Genomic DNA, 17,832 nt, shown 5'->3' with positions numbered 1-17,832 from the left:
TAGCTATTTTTCTCCTGATTTTCCACCTCCAGAGGTAGAGAGAGACTGATGCTGAGATCAGACACACTGATGCTGGACAATAAACTGTTTCCTTTGTACCAGGAGAGAGTCACATGACTCACATTCACCACTGAACACAACAATGAACAATATGAAGATCCTGATGATGATGAAGAACAGACACTGGTAATGTTAGGAACAGGTAGACGAGCTGCAAAAAAATAAGAGAATAAACTGATATATGGATGCATTTTCAAAAATGTAATTTTCTGTTCAGTGTGTAGAGTGAGCATTTATTTCCTTCAGTGACACTTCATTCAGCCTGAGGCTTATTTATTTCACTCTTGGTGTGAAAAGGCCAATATAGTTGACAAAAATATAACTTTTGGGTTTTTTGTTATTAAAACAAATATGAAAGCCCAGCCCAGGTGACAAAAATAATGCCAAAGTAACATTGTTTTCTAAAACAGTAGATAATGTAATTAGTTACTTTTTTTATGGAGTAACTTTTCCTTTTTGAACGTTGTCTTTTGTTGTGTTAACATGCTTTGGGGAAACTCCTGTTTACTCTGGTTCTAAAGCCTGATTTCTTCTCGTTTGTGTTGCTGCACAAACAAATGGTGTTCAACCTGCCAAAAGGGGTGGAGCCGACTGCTATACAAGTTGGCTCTGAGTGCCCTTTAATCAGAATTTTTCAACTGAAGTGACAGTCATAGACTAGTGTGCAGCCTTATAGTACAGCAGCCTGGGCAACACTAGTTCCCTTCTCTCAGGGAACCAAGGTTATGATAGTAGCTGAAGAGTTCCCTTTCGAACAGTCTTTCCCATTGTTTTAACACACTTTGGGGAATGTATCTAATAGTGTCACAATATTGTAATGGGTCCCATTCGCCTACTTCGAGTGGGTCTCGACCCAGGGTCTCCACAATGGAGGCTGGCGCACCAACAAGGAGGCTAAAGACTGCATCCACGAGTATCAGTGTGCCTCTTGAGATCAGGGGATTGAGGTTTACCTTCACAGCACCTACTTGCTGGCCTCTATTACACTACAAGTGAGTGAAGAATAAAGCCACTTTGCAAGCCCAGCTCCAGAGCGCTTGGACTGAGGGCTCCTGTAAGCATGATCTAACAAAGAGATTCAAACCTCTTAGGCTGATGACTACATTTAAAAAAAATCCTACCCACAACAAGGGTGGATTAGGTGAAGTTAAACAGACAAAATCCAAAATGTCTAAATTTTAAAACCTGGTTAAGGAAGATGGTGATGACCAGTTGGCAGCTGCAAAGATATCACCAATAGAAATCCCGCTGACCAAGCCCAAGAGGAGGGTTTTCCTCTGGTGGAGTGGGCCCTCACTCCTATAGGAGATTGCAAGTCTGCTGAGTCATAAGCCAGTGCTATAGCATCAGATATCGAGTTATTCACGTCGTTATAGTTGCTGCGTTCCTCTACTGCCAAGGCTCCTGAAAAACGTTTTTATTCCATGCTGCCCCATCAATCTCTAGCTGGATTCGCTCTTCTACTTTCAATGAGAGGAATGTCAGTACTTCTACAACAGACAACTAAAATCCCACTTTCTGGTTGTTAACAAAGGTACGCTTGTTCAAAGTAGTTGCGTTCGATCCTTATGGCTGTGCTGATTTAAAGCTAGCGGTTCTGTTGTGTTTGTGTTGCAAGTTCGGTGATGCAGGTAGTAAAAATTCACTCTGGCCAATCCCTGAACAGTAGAACACACATGATACGTTTTGGTAATGATACGGTCCACTTGGAACCTCAACTGAGGTGGTACTAAAAAGTACCAAGTATCAGGTACTGTACCCAGTGATACCCCCAAACTTTAACCAAACTGAGCCATACCATGCTGTACCATGCAGTGGAAAAGTGCCATATGAGAGTGGATTTGGACCCTGCTCACCCTCTCAATTAGGGAGGGCTAGAAGCTTGATAACTTGTGATGTGTGATCATCTTAAGGACCATATTTTTGTGTCGCATAACCATAATGGAAGAAAGGTTCCCAGACCTTCTGTAATCATTCTGAAGTTCTGGCTACACAAGACTGATATTGGAGTGGCTGCATCTTAAGCAGGCCCAGAGGAATAACAGGGGAAGCAACTGACATGAGGCCAAGTATCCTCTGGAAAGCCCTGAGGGAACCCTAGCCTGAATGACTCCAATAGCCACTGAACTGTCAGAAAGCATTCCAGCATGCCTGCATCTAGACTTATAAATGTACCAAAAATATTACTGGCTGGGTGGAAAAAAAAAAAAAAAAGCTCTTGGCAGGATTGATTCTCAACTCAAGCAACTCCAGGTGGCTGAGTAGCAGTGACCTGTGAAAATCATTGAGATAATTCAAGATGCAGATTATTGCTTCAGATGGGAAAGAGCCATATCTACACACTATGTAAAACTGTGCGGGTCCAGAGACAGTCCAAGTGGAAGGACTGTATATTGATAGGCCACTCCCTCAAAAGTAAATCTCAAGAACGGTCTGGATGGGGGCTAATGGTCTTTGATGTAATTTATTGAATCTGGGCTACAACAGAAGACGGAGCTCAATAAATAAATGTTAATATCAGTACTGCCTTACCTGAACATGTGTGACAGAGTTGAGTGATGTCCAGATGTGTGGTCTGGTTGCTGATGGGATTGTTGATCACACAGCTGTAGGTGTTTTTATCCTGATATTCCACCTCCAGAGGTAGAGAGAGACTGATGCTGAGATCAGACACACTGATGCTGGACAATAAACGGTTTCCTTTGTACCAAGAGAGTGTAGCATGGCTCACATTATCCACTAAACACAACAATGAACAATATGAAGATCCTGATGATGATGAAGAACAGACACTGGTAATGTTAGGAACAGGTAGACGAGCTGTAAAACATGAGAGTGAGTGTTTATACGATCTGTCACCTCAAACTATAAAACAAGAATATATAAAAAGACAGCACAAATGATTTCTATTCACCATAGACAGAAACACTGAATGTTTTTGATGACCATTTCACACCAATTATCTCTAGTTTATAGATCCCAGCGTGCTCATATGTAATGTTTGTGATGGTCAGAGATCCAGTTTGATGGTCCAGCTTCAGTCTGCCTCTGAATCTCCCATCTGGTACATCATCATATATGGAAAAGATTTGTTTCTCTCTACTGATTTCAGCTAAGGGAGAGTTGTCAGTTCCAAAATGCCACAGAATGTCATCCTCTTCACGTAATTCACTAACATCAGTGTTAAGAGTGACAGAATCTCCCTCCATCACGGACACTGTCTCACCAAAAACACCTAGAGAATAAAAATATTTCACATAGATTAAGGTACACATAGAGATGACTGTAGTTGATAAGCAACACATATGTCATTTATTAATTTTTTTTGTTTGACTGACTGACTGACCGATTAGCAGAAACTTCTATCTGATAAACAGTGTTGGTAAGGTTACTTTGGAAATGTAATCGGTTACAGATTCCAAGTTATCCTATATAAAGTGTATTAAGTAGTGGAACTATTTCAATCACTTTATTAAAGTAATGTAACTGATTACATTTGATTACTTTTTGATTAATTTCTAACAAATGTTTTCAACTGTTAATATTTTTAAACGTAATCCATGCAGGGTTAACGTTACAGTAGTATATACTTAAAACCAAATAGGAAATAAAACCGTTATTAAATGTAAAGCTTGACCACAAAACCAATAATTGTCAATTTTCTATTTTATTAGTTATTGAGCACTCCAGCATGATTATGATATTTTCCCCCATTTTAAATTCTTATTATCCAATTAAATGAAACATTTCTGTGATTTTTTTTTATTTTTATTATTATTATTTTTATATAAAAGTTCAAAAGGATTAACAATGCAGATTAATTTCCACAGCCTTATTTGATCATATTTACCAAGGGTGCCAATATTTTTGGCTATGACTGTATAAATGTGTGTGTGTGTGTGTGTGTGTGTGTGTGTGTGTGTGTGTGTGTGTGTGTGTGTGTGGTGTGTGTGTGTGTGTGTGTGTGTGTGTGTGTGTGTGTGTGAAATAATTGAAAAGGTCCAACAACTATGATGCTTTCATAATCATGTGAGACATAATTAGACCACTTCCTTCCAGTAATTAAAGTAACACATTACTTTTAAATTTACATTGAGTTACTTTATCAAGTAACACAGGTTACTTTGTTTTTCTCTCCTGACCCCATGTTCAGAGAAATTGGGAGTAAGTGTTGAGGAAGAGGCACTTCCCTCAGCCTGAGGATTACTCAGTTCACTCTTGCTGTGAAAGGGCCTACACAGAATTTTTTTTTTTTTTTTTTTTTTTTTTTTTTTTTTATCAAAACAAGTATGTAAGCCCACTCCAGGTGACAAAAATAACACAAAAGTGACATTCAAAAGTAACTAATGTAATTAGTTTTATACACACACATGCCCCTTCATAATAGCTTACGGCCACAGTGTCTTCCACCACAATAATTGTTATTATTAATAACTTTTAAAAAGCACGGTATCCAACACACAGTCATATAGTGGATTTTCATACTAAACATTTTAGATTATTTGGTGCATTAAAAACATAAACAATACAAAACAAACATGTTTCCAAAAACAACAACTTTTGCAGTCATGTGACTTTCTTAAGGAGATTACTTTAAAATGGGGGTGTCAAACTCAATTCCTGGAGGGCCGCAGCCCTGCAGAATTTAGTCCCAACCCTGCTCTAACACACAAACCATGCAGTTTTCAAATAAGCCTGAAGGACCTGATCAGGATCAAGTGTGTTTAATTTGATCTGAATATAAACTCTGCAGGGCTGTGACCCTCTAGTAATGGAGAGATAGGATTAAAGTTAGTTTAAATCCAAGTCTGCTTATTTTTAAAATAAAGTTTAAAGATTGGTGCTATAGAACTGTTAAATCATGATTTGATCTAGATTTAAGATTAAACCTTAATCTTTATGGTGAAAAAAAAATAATTAAATTTCATATGTTTTAAAGTTATGTTTTAGAGGAAAGTTAGTCTGCAGCATTTATTAAACAGATTCAGCTTAAATAAATCAACCAATAAAAGAAATAAATACATATCACATGTATTTTTAGTACCTAATGTGTACTACCTGAGCGACAGTTGTTGTACCCTTTTTGTTTAAGTGTAGTAACTACATTATTACTCTGAGAAGGAAAAAAATAAAAATAAATTAACCATATAATTAAAGCTTACCATTCAGATTCCACCAGCACAAACAGAACAAAACAGAGATGCGAGACATTTTGTTCAAAAGTTCACCAGCATATCTAATAACACAATGTGCTGAAAACACGGTATAACTGTCAGTGTGTTGTGTGAATCCTCCCTGACCCAGTTTGATCCTCCCACACGCTGTATTTGCATATGAGAAGATGTTGTAGTTCATCTGGCATCAAGGGGTCAACGGATGCCCATTTTCCACAAGTTGATGTGATTCTTTAGGGTATTAATGAAAGTGTATAACATACATTGGTTTAAAATGGGGGGGGGGGGGGGCATTCCTTTCAAAACCAAATGTAATCCACTGTGTCTCCAGTGGCACATATGTCGGGAGTAAATGAAGACTGATATATTCATTATTGCATCCAACAGCAGAACACCTCAATAAAGAAATAACAAATAAATAAATACATAAAAAAATAAAATAAATATTTTTAAGCGTCGTATTAAGTGCAAAAAATAAGAGCATCCATAATCAAAGTAAGCTACTTTCTCAATATTTTAAGTGCAATTTTTTTTTCCCAAGAATAATACTATAGTCAACTACAAAACCTATTATAGCCTACATTCTAATAACAGTCTAGATGTGTTATGTAGCCTAATTTGCGCACATAGAGCTGGGCAACAATATCGCTTTTGAAAGGACATATCGGTTTTACTTTCGGTTTCGATTTAGCAATCGCTCACTCTCGGTTGGGAATCTAAAGTGCGTCATTTTTTTTTTTTGAGAATGTGAAAAAGTTAAAATTTGACGTGGTCGGTGGTTGCAGACATGACCTGCGCTGCTTCAAACATCTGCTTCATAAGGCGCACGCTGCAGAGCCGTGGCACATTGTAGCAGGAGTCACGTGAAGAGAGGCGCTTTCAGTGCAAGCGCTTCAGTTGTAGATCCTGGCTTATAACTGCGGCATCAGAACAATCGTGAATTTGTGAACAGAGCGCAGAAAATTTGATTTAATTTGATTCATTAGTGTTTGCTAAACATTCTGTAATTTATTAGGCTTTATAATACAGCACAGGTTGTATGCCATGCCTAATATTGTTAATATACATTAAGTAAGCAAGTTTGTCATTTTAGCAATAATAATAATAATAATAATAATAATAATAATAATAATAATAATAATGAAAAAATATTTTGTTTTAGTCCTTAAAAGTGAAAGGTGTATAGATTTAAGCAAAACAGACAATTATATTTTCTTGTAAAACGTGATGACATGATGCTCATTCGAAAGTGAAAGCATCCGAAGCCTGGTATAACGGTGGCCGTGAGATGACTTGTTCGGTTGACTTAGTTTTAATGTTCTGAATACTTTTGTAAATAATAGCGTACTGTAAATGCTCGACATGCACATAAAATGTCATAAATGCATACAATTTATATGTATAAATTAATTTAATTATTTATTTATTCAAAATAAAAATAAAATATTATAATGAATATATCTCTGAGAATCCCGGGTTGCTACGGTCACTCATATTAAACTCGTGGCCACGAGAAACACATGTCATTCCCTCAATATAGCATCTCGAGACTCACCACAACAAAACAAAAGGATATTGTTACCTCGACAAAATTATCTCGTGGCCACGTCGTAATATCACGTTCCCACGAGTTAATATGACGTCCCCACGAATTAATATCTCGTGGCCACGACATATTATCACGTTCCCACGAGTTATTATGTCGTGGCCACGACAAAACTAAGTAAACCGAACAAGTCACCTCACGGGCACCGTATATAACATAGCAAAAAATAAACACCTGTTCACACAATTTAAATCACAAATTATACTACTGATGAAAAAGAACATTTCGAATGTTAACCTCTTTCGTTAACATATATCTATAAACTAAGATAAATTCATCAGCATACATTTATTAATCCCGTGTTGTAGCAAAAAAATAAAAAATAAAAATAAATATATATATATATATATATATATATATATATATATATATATATATATATAGTATTTTACGAATATATATATAGTATTATATATATATATATATATATATATATATATATATATATATATATATATATATATATATATATATATATATATATATATACGAGGATTCATATACGAGGCACACTGAACGAATGTGATATTGTGGTTCTCTCTCGCGGTGGCTGGATTGATGATGTGATTAAAGGTAATGAATTGGCCGTGCCGATTATCTGCGCGTATATATAGATTATCTACACTCCTCCTGAAATGTGTTAATAAAGCCTGACTTAAAGAACGTGAAGACGACACGTCTCTACGTCATCGCGCAGCAGTGCGTAGGCAGCCACCCAAGTTACATTTTCACTTTTCATTGGTGACACAACAGTTTGCAATGCACCGATACGCTGGATGCCAACCACCGTAAAACAATTAAGAAGACGACACAATGACTTCGGGGTTTACTGACGAGAAATAACAGCACTATTATCTGCAAAATTATGCATTTATGAATGAATGAACCTAATGAAAATGAAGCTGCTCTTTATTTTGCCCTTATTGTCCTGGTGTTTACTCGAACACGGTAAGACATATACTTTATATAAATATATATATATATATATATATATATATATATATATATATATATATATATATATATATATATATATATATATATATATATATATATATATATATATATATATATATATATATATAAATATATGGTGTGTGTGGGGGGGGGGGGGTTGAATAAAAATACATTGTGTTGACATTTATCTCATTGTTTTGGCAGTTTTTTGTTTGCTTGTGTTTTTTGTAAAAATAAATAAATAAATAAATAAATAAATAAATAAATAAATAAAATAATAATAATAATAATAATAATAATAATAATAATAAGATAAAAAATAAAAGAATGTTTTATTTATTATAAAGTGTGTATGTATGCATTTTTACAAACAATTTAGTGAATGTTACCTGGCCTTCTTTCAGTAATTGGCATGTCTAAGAAAATGAATTGCAAAGGTCAAAATATCATCCTCAGACCTTGGGTATGTTGCATGTTTAAAAAAGGATCATTTATTAAAATAAAATATATTTAGCTAATTGTTCAATATATGTTAAATATGCAATATATAAATGTGATGCAAGGCTGAATTTTCAGGGCTGAAAAGTATGAAAGGAGGATTCATTGCACAGCATCTGATAAATTTATTGTCTTGTATTGTATGATGCATGCTCAGCACTGCCGAGATTTTATAATCTTCTCAATAAGCAAGGGACTTATAAACAATTATAACATACAGTCATGCCCAAAAATAAGGGCACCCTTGGTAAATATGATCAAAGAAGGCTGAGGAAATTAATCTGCATTGTTAATCCTTTTGATCTTACACCTATTGATTTTGATTATACACCCATTGATTCCTGTTTCACAGAAATATAAAAAAGGGGGGGAAACAAAGCCCAAATGCCCTTTATCATCCATCATAATGAGGAAAACCAAAGAATATATTTCAGATGTTCAGCAAAATATAATTGACCTTCACAAATTAGTGAAGTGGCTTTAAGAAAAGAGCTAGAGCAGTGTAAGTTCCCATTTCCACCATCAGGACAATAATTAAGAATTTCCAACCAACAGAAAATGTAATGGAATTGCCCGAAAGAGGACGTGTGTCTATATCGTCCTAATGTGTGGTGAGAAGGAAAGTTTGAGTGGCTAAAGACTCTCCAAGGATCACAGCTGGAGAATTGCTGAAAATAGTTCTCGGAGAGTCTCGGAGTCAGAAAAGCTTATAAAAAATGTCAAACAGCACCTACATCACCACATGTTGTTTAGGAGGGTTTCAAGAAAAAATATCCTAGCTCATCCGAAAACAAAACTCCAGCATATTCATTTATCAGACACGACTGGAACTTCAAATGGGACTGGCTTCTATGGTCAGATGAAACAAAAAAATGTGCTTTTTAGCAGCAAACACTCAAGGTGGGTTTGGTGAAAACAGGGATAAAGAGTACCCCATGTGCACAACATCAAATATACTGCTGTATTTTGATGTTGTGGGCCTATATTTCTGCTGGAGGTCCTGGACATCTTCTTTAGATGCATGGCATTATAAATTCTATCAAATTCCAGCAGATAAAAAATCAATAAGGGACTGAATCCTGTTAGAAATCTTATAATGGACAATGTTTGGATCTTCCAACCGTACAATAATCTAAACACAAACCTCTAACACAACACCGAAATGGGTCACTGAGCTCAAAACTAAGCTTCTGCTATAGCCATTCCAGTCCTCTGACCTAAACCCTACAGAAAATGAGAGGAGTGAACTGAAGAGGAGAAGCTGGGAATCTGAAGGGTCTGGAGTGATTCTGGATGAAGGAGTGGTCTCTGATCTCTTGTCGGGTGTTCTCTAACCTCATCAGGAATTATAGGAGAACATTTAGAGCTGTTACATAACATATTTTTTTTTTTATCATGGTAGCGACAAAGCATAAGAATCAAGGGTATGTGAACTTTTGAACTGGTTAATTTGTATGTTATTATAGTACTCTCACCAAGACAACTCAATAGTGTTGCCATTAATGCAGAGGAACAGTTTTATTTGCATGCATTCATCTGGAAGAAATTATGAATTGATTAAATTATGATTTTCTACTCCTTTAGGTGCTTCTGGTGTTAAAACGGACAGAGTCTCAGTGTCAGTGATGGAGGGAGAATCAGTCACTCTACACACTGGTGTTGAAACAAACCAACAAGTCAGAATCAGATGGTATTTCAATGACACACGCATCGCTCAAATCACTGGAGATCTCGGTTTTATCTGTACAGATGTTCAGTGTAATGAAGGTACTGAGCAATTCAGAGACAGACTGAAGCTGGATCATCAGACTGGATCTCTGACCATCATGAACACCAGAAACACAGACTCTGGAGTTTATAAACTACTGATTAACAGCACCAGATTCAGCATCATAAAGACATACAGAGTTACTGTCACTGGTGAGTATCATTTTAGTCTTTCAGTGCTACTCAACTTCACCGGTTTTAGAAAACTGATATATTGTAAATTGACCCATTAAATGTTTGAATTGTGGCCTGTTTGAAGAAGTGAGCTTTGACTCAATATCACAATACAACTCAGATCAAATAAATCAAGTTCATACACTGTATGAAAAAAAACAAAAACAAAAAACAAAAACTGGCAGCAGGGCTTCCAGACCTATTCTGTTAAATTAGAGAAAATAAATTGCTGGAAGGTCTGCCAAAAAAGCAGTACAATAGTCCAGTCTGGAGAAAATGAGAGCTTGGACAAGGAGTTCTGTAGCATGCCCCCTAAGGAAGGGTCTGATAATATGTTATACAGGGCAAATCTGAAGTGTATACATGTCAACTGTAACACCAAGGTTGGGTTGGCAAAAAAAAAAGAGCATTTCTGTCTTGAGTTGGTAAGGTTGAGTTGATGGTAATTCAACATCCAGCAAGACATTTCTGTCCAAGAGGCAGAGATGCGAGCATCAGCCATCAGAACATCCAGCTGGAATGAAAGGGAGAGATGTGCGTCATTACAATAGCAGTAATATGAAAAGCCATGTTTCTGAATGACAGACCCATTGTAATGATATGTCTATGGAGAGGAGAACTGTTCCAAGGACAGAGCCCTGAGGCACACCAGTAGCGAAACGTTACGACTTCGAAACATCACCCTGAAGGAACTACCTGAGAGTTAAGACTTGAACTCTCAGGTACTTGAGAGTATAGACTTCGATTATGTTTCTCTCACCCACATGCCTTTCAGTATGTTTTTCTTTCCTCTGTAGACCACATTTAGATTGATTGACAAGATCTGTTGAGGCATAAAATGCATGTGGGTATACAAACCTTTTGATTATCCAAAAATGTAATTTTGAAAGCGTAAAGGTAATCCAAATGGTTCTGGTTAATAATAATAATAATAATAATAATAATAATAATAATAATAATAATAATAATAAAAGTTCACTTGTTCCACACCTGAAAGCCATCTGCTTTCCATATGGCCTGAAACCATTTTTTTTTTTTTATGTGCAGTGCAGTCACGATATATAAAATATGCTGTATTAAAGACTTACATCAGTCTGTTGGCTTGTCTGCTGTAGTATTGTCAGAATTTGTTGTAGTTGGCGAAACAGTCCCACTGAAGTATGAGCACATTATTTTCTTACATATTTCTGAATAGATAGCCTGAAATAAATTAAAATAATTTGCGCGCACAGGGTTGCCAGGATTTCACAAGAAAACCTGCCCAATTTTTTCCTCAAAAATAGCCCAAACTATCCCAATTTAGATGTCAAAAAGTTTAACCGTTTTCAAATTATGAGAGTGAGTATCACCTTCTTGAGCTATGGCACAACATTCAGGTAAAATGGGCCAGCTGTTCAGATGGGCCAATATAAAAATGGAATAACACAGGTAATTTTAGCTGAAATCATTTTATTTTTAACAGTAAATTGACACTATTGTCTTTATTGTGCCATAGCAAAGCAGAAAAATTTAACATCAAGCCCAAGATTTTCAATAGTAATGTGTACAATGTTACAAAAGCTTTTTATCGCATATATATATATATATATATATATATATATATATATATATATATATATATATATATATATATATATATATATATATAACCTTCTGTTCAACACAGAATACAGGAAAAAATGTTGCTCATCTAAATAAAAAAAAGTGTATTGATTAGCAAATCAAAATATTACAAATTTAGTTTTGATCACAGGAATAAATTATATTTTAAAATATATTCAAATGGAAATAAAAAAAATATTTAAATAATAAAATAAAAAAAATCTCACTGTTCAAAAACTTTATATTATATGAAGTGTATATGACTTTTTTTTATTGCTTTAATTTTTAACAATTTCTCTTACAAGTTTAATTTAACACTTTGCCCTGCCTGGCTTAAGAAACTCAGACCAAACAAAATTATTGTTACATGTCAACAAGTGTTGGGGCAACAATGCAAGATCAGTTATTGTGACTTGATTATAAACATTTGTAAGATATATGACGCTACAAAGTTATTTGGGCCATTTTAGCTGACTTCACCCTAAAACAGGTATGTCACCCTATAATGAAAAAAAAATACAAATAACTTTATTTTTCTTTTTCTTCTTTGTTTTATTTTATTTTTATTTATTTTTACAGTGTACAACATTCTACTAAATATCTGTCAAATGTATAGGTAAAGTTATCAGTCCATCTTGAGAAATAACAACTGTCTGTCTTCTACTGTTTCAGATTTAACTGCTGCTACTGTTGCTGCTGTCTCTGCTGCTGTTGTTGTTGTGGTTCTGCTGGTTGCAGCTTCTGGTGTGATTTACTGTCAATGCAGGAGATCAAGACAAAAGGGCAAGTATTGCATACTGCTGATTTGACAAGCTGGAATTAGATTTATTGTGCCAAAAAATATATGTCTATATATAGTTATGTATGTATTGTTATAATAACTGACCAAAGTAAAATGTATTGTTATTGTTCAAACAGGAAATAGGACACACCACAATGATCAGGATCAGGTGAGATATTTGTCAGTAAACACCTACAGATTTTAAACAGATTGGCATCTTTGAGAACTATTGCTCCAGTAAACTTCAAGCAAAATCAAAGAACTAAATAGTCTGATGTCATTTTGAACCAAACCAAATTTTGTTTTGTTGGAGTTTCAAACGATTTGCTTTGAACTACAATTGGCGTGTGGCATTTAATTGGTAGGTGTGATCAGACGTTAAGTAAAAACATGGATACTCTGGGGAACTTCTTTATAGAAACTATCGAGGCAGAGACATTTGTATGTGTGTGTGTTTAATAATGTAAAGCTTCTTGCTTCCAGAAGTCATAGATCCTTTTCTGACTATTATTAATTCATCATTGTCATTAGGATATGTCTCCAAAACCTTCAAACTGGCTGTTATTAAGACTCTCATAAAAAAACACAACTTGACCCCAAAGAAATTGTTAATTATAGACCGATCTCGAATCTCACTTTTCTGTCCAAGATACTAGAAAAGATAGTATCCTAAAAATTATATTCCTTCTTAGAGAAAAATGGTATTTGTGAGGATTTCCAGTCAGGATTTAGACCGTATCATAGAACGGTTACTGTTCTCCTAAGAGTTACAAATGACCTGCTCTTATCATCTGATCGTGGTTGTATCTCTCTATTAGTTTTATTGGATTGTAGTGCTGCGTTTGACACTATTGGCCACAATATTCTTTTGCATAGACTTAAAGGTGCTGTAGGGAACTTTTGTAAAAAAATATTTTTTACATATTTGTTAAACCTGTCATTATGTCCTGACAGTAGAATGTGAGACAGATAATCTGTGAAAAAATCAAGCTCCTCTGGCTCCTCCCAGTGGTCCTATTGCCATTTGCAGAAAGTCATGCGCTCCCGGTAAAAAATAACCAATCAGAGCTGCGGTCTGTAACTTTGTCTGTGTTCAAAATGTAGAAAAATTAACATAATAAGCGAGTACACCATGAATCCATTTTCCAAACCGTGTTTTTAGCTTGTCCTGAATCACTAGGGTACACCTTTAATAAATGTTTATATTCGGACTATTTTAGATTGCTTCGGGGGTACCGCGGCGGAGTAACCCAGTACCTTTGTGATTCTTCATAGACATAAACAGAGAGAAGTAGCTCCGGCTACGATGTTCTTCCGCAAGACGCAAGCAGTTCTGTTTATTAACCGCTAGAGCATCAAAAGTTCCCTACTGCAGCTTTAAACACTTTGTTGGCATAAATGGAAGTGCATTAGCATGGTTTAAATCGTACTTATATGACCGCCATCAATTCGTAGAGGTCATATCAATCACAAGTGCAGTATGGAGTACCTCAAGGCTGAGTACAAGGGCCGCTACTCTTCACTCTATATATATTACCCTTGGGAGATATAGTCAGGAAACATGGTGTTAGCTTTCACTGTTATGTTGATGATACTCAGCTCTATATTTCTTCTTGAAACACACAAATTTGAAAAAACTAATGGAGTGTATAGTCCATATAAAAAAACTGGATGATGAGTAATTTCTTACTGCTAAATACTGAAAAAAAAAACAGAGGTGTTAATTATAGGACCTAAAAACTATGCATGTATTAACATAAAACACTGTCTAAGACTTGATGGCTGCTCTGTCAGTTCTTCATCATCAGTTAGGAACCTTGATGTGCTATTTGATCGCAATCTTTCCTTAGAAAGCCAAGTTACTAGCATTTGTAAAACTGCATTTGTCCATATGAAAAATATATCTAAATTATGGCCTATGCTCTCAATGTCAAATGCAGAAATGTTAATCCATGCATTTATGACCTCAAGGTGTCATGATCCTGGTTTCTTCTTTCTCTGTCTCCCTCTTGTGGTCACACACTCACTCGCACACTCACTCACACAATCAGGCGCACACATTCAGTGAAGACAATTTACTTTATTCATCAGAGGTGGAGAGTCACATTTTTGCTCCACCCATGAACTCAGCAGCTGATTTCACCAGAGGAGGAAACAAGTCATTCCTTCCAAGTCACAAACTAGTCTCAACTCAAATCCCAAGTCCTCAAAGAGTTAAAGTCAATGAGATAATTAAGAGACTAATTAAATGATGATTGTGCATTGGTGATGAACACCTGCTGTTATTGGGCGTTACAGAGGATCAGATGCTGATGTTTTATTGGTTAAAATTATGCCACCATCATGGAGATCAGTGTTTGCTTTAGTTGGGCTCTTGACCCTTTTAATAATTCAAAGTAATTTGCTTTTAAACACTTGCGGTTGTGTTACGTAGTAAACATTAACACATTGCTGAATTAAAAGCTTGAAGTAGAAAATTTAATTGCCCTTTTTTCATCTAAAACATTTTAATTAACTTCATGAAGGTGTCTCTCTTTGGTTTGTTAAATTATGTTCAGCAATTACTGAACTACAAAAAAAGTCCTATTAAACAAATATTATTGTAATGCTTAAATATTGGGGGAAAACATTGTACAGGCTCGGGATTTTAGACATGAGTTTAGGAAATGTATTCATTATAGTGATTAAACCAACGGTTCCACAAGGTAGGTTATTTAAAAACTGAACATTTGTTAATAATAAATACATAAAATTGTTTTGGAAATAAACAGGCTGATGCCTAATAATTACTTCATCATGTAAAACCGGCTAGTAACGGTTTTCTGCACAGCACTGATCGCACTATTTTATAACAGCACATGTACTTTTACAGAGAAATATCTAACAAAAGAAACCAAAGGTCAAGAGCCCAACTGAAGCAAACACTGATCTCCATGATGGTGGCATAATTTTAACCAATAAAACATCAGCATCTGATCCTCTGTAACGCCCAATAACAGCAGGTGTTCATCACCAATGCACAATCATCATTTAATTAGTCTCTTAATTATCTCATTGACTTTAACTCTTTGAGAACTTGGGATTTAAGTTGAGACTAGTTTGTGACTTGGAAGGAATGACTTGTTTCCTCCTCTGGTGAAATCAGCTGCTGAGTTCATGGGTGGAGCAAAAATGTGGCAGGACTTTTACTTTCTGACCCCTGGACTCTCCACCTCTGTTATTCATTAAAGACTGTTAACTGCATCCCGCCCTGGTCTTCCATCGTTCTTACCTTAACACAAGGTTAGATTATAATGCTTTATTGGGTGGTTGTTCAGCATGCATAGTAGACAAACTACAACTAGCCTAAAATGCAGCAGCAAGAGTTCTTACTAGTCCTACGGTCCTGTTAACACTGCACTGGCTCCCTATCAAACATCGTATAGATTTTAAAATATTGCTTATTACCTATAATGCGCTGAATGGTTTAGCACCTCAGAATTTGAATGAGCTCCAGTTACATGATAATCCTCTATATCTGCTGTGTTCTCATAACTCAATTTGAAAATACCTAGAATATCAAAATCAACTGCCCGCAGCAGATCCTTTTCCTATTTGGTGCCTAAACTCTGGAATAACCTACCGAACATTGTTCGGGAGGCAGACACACTCTTGTAGTTTAAATCTAGATTAAAGACCAATCTCTTTAACCTGGTTTACACATAACACTCTAATATGCTTCTAATATCGAAATCTGTTAAAGAGCCAGTAAGATGAAAATTCTAAGCTTCCTATCACAAGTCCTGTACAACAGGTTTAAATCCATGCAAGGTTAAAAAACATTGTCATTTTGTCAAAATATCATTTTAAAATTACCTCAATTCTCAGAGATCCCATCTCGTTAGTAAAGCCGGTTCTAATCCGCGGTAAATTCCATCAGGTGCGTGATTTCACATAGAGCAGCTGTTACTACACAGAGCCGTTGTTAACTGAGAAGATGCCAAATCCACGTTCATGTCCAGCGTTTATTTGCACCATCTTCTCAGTTAACAACGGCTCTGTGTAGTAACAGCTGCTCTATGTGAAATCACATGGAATTTGCCGCTGATTAGAGAACCGACGCGACTAGATACTGACGAGATGCGCATTAACGATCAGCCGATCATGATCGGAGCAGCCCTAATTATCACAGTACATAAATACCATGGCATCTATTTTGCCTTATCAATATGAGCCAGAATCTGAAGAGGAAACAGACGAAGTCGTTCAATCGTTTCATACTCATGTAAGCACGTACATAGCCAAACTGAGCACACAACTTTACAGTAAACAATGCGTTAGCATTAACATATAGTGCTAGCGCGACATACTGATAAGAAGCTCGGGAGAAAACAAACACATAACTTCATAATCTACAGGTTGTGATTCGGCGATGCTTGTTGGTCCAAATAAAGTTGGTAATAACCCTCTTTTACGGCCAAACGCTTTGAAAATTCTTCCTTGAACTTACCGAGATTATAAAAGCAGTCATCAGTGATTTGTTGTACTGCTCTGGTATTGTGGTAAAAATGAATTTTAGCCATTGGTTCTTCTGATCTTCATTCTTTGGCAGTGAAAATAAAACAAACTTAACTTTACAATTAAAGACACACTGTCTCCTCGACATGATGCTATCACACCAACTACGTACTAACCAGAGTGTCTGTGTGGGGGGGGGGGGGGGCAGGTCAGAGTTTTGTTTCTCCCAAGACGGTAGGCGGAGATTATTATGCAAAGTGTTCCAGTGACGTACATAGAGATGGGCAAAAGATTTGAAATCTATACCGACTCGTTTCAGCGATTCAAAGTCGACTCCTTACTTTAGAAGCCAATAACTTTATAAATCTTGTACTTTTTGGTTTAATTACTTTGCACATTGTTTACACTGATGGACAGCTACATCATACACTGTAATACAGGTAAATTTTGATTTCCCATCTGTGTGGCTCTTTAAAGGATTTTTAGGCTGCATTAATTAGGTAAGCCGGAACCCGGAATGCTTCCCATAACACCTGTTGTACTTGCTACATCTACATCCATTCTCAGTGCAATTAGAAGAATGGCATCTACGCTAATATTGGTCTGTTTCTCTCTCATTCCGAGGTCACCGCCACACATAAATGTGACATGACTGGAGTTCCATATTGCAGCTCATGGAAACATTTTCACATCACTATGACAAGATATTTTTATGT

This window comes from Carassius auratus, chromosome 22 (assembly GCF_003368295.1).
Source record: "Carassius auratus strain Wakin chromosome 22, ASM336829v1, whole genome shotgun sequence".
NCBI lineage: Eukaryota > Metazoa > Chordata > Actinopteri > Cypriniformes > Cyprinidae > Carassius > Carassius auratus.
This window is presented reverse-complemented; position numbering follows the sequence as displayed.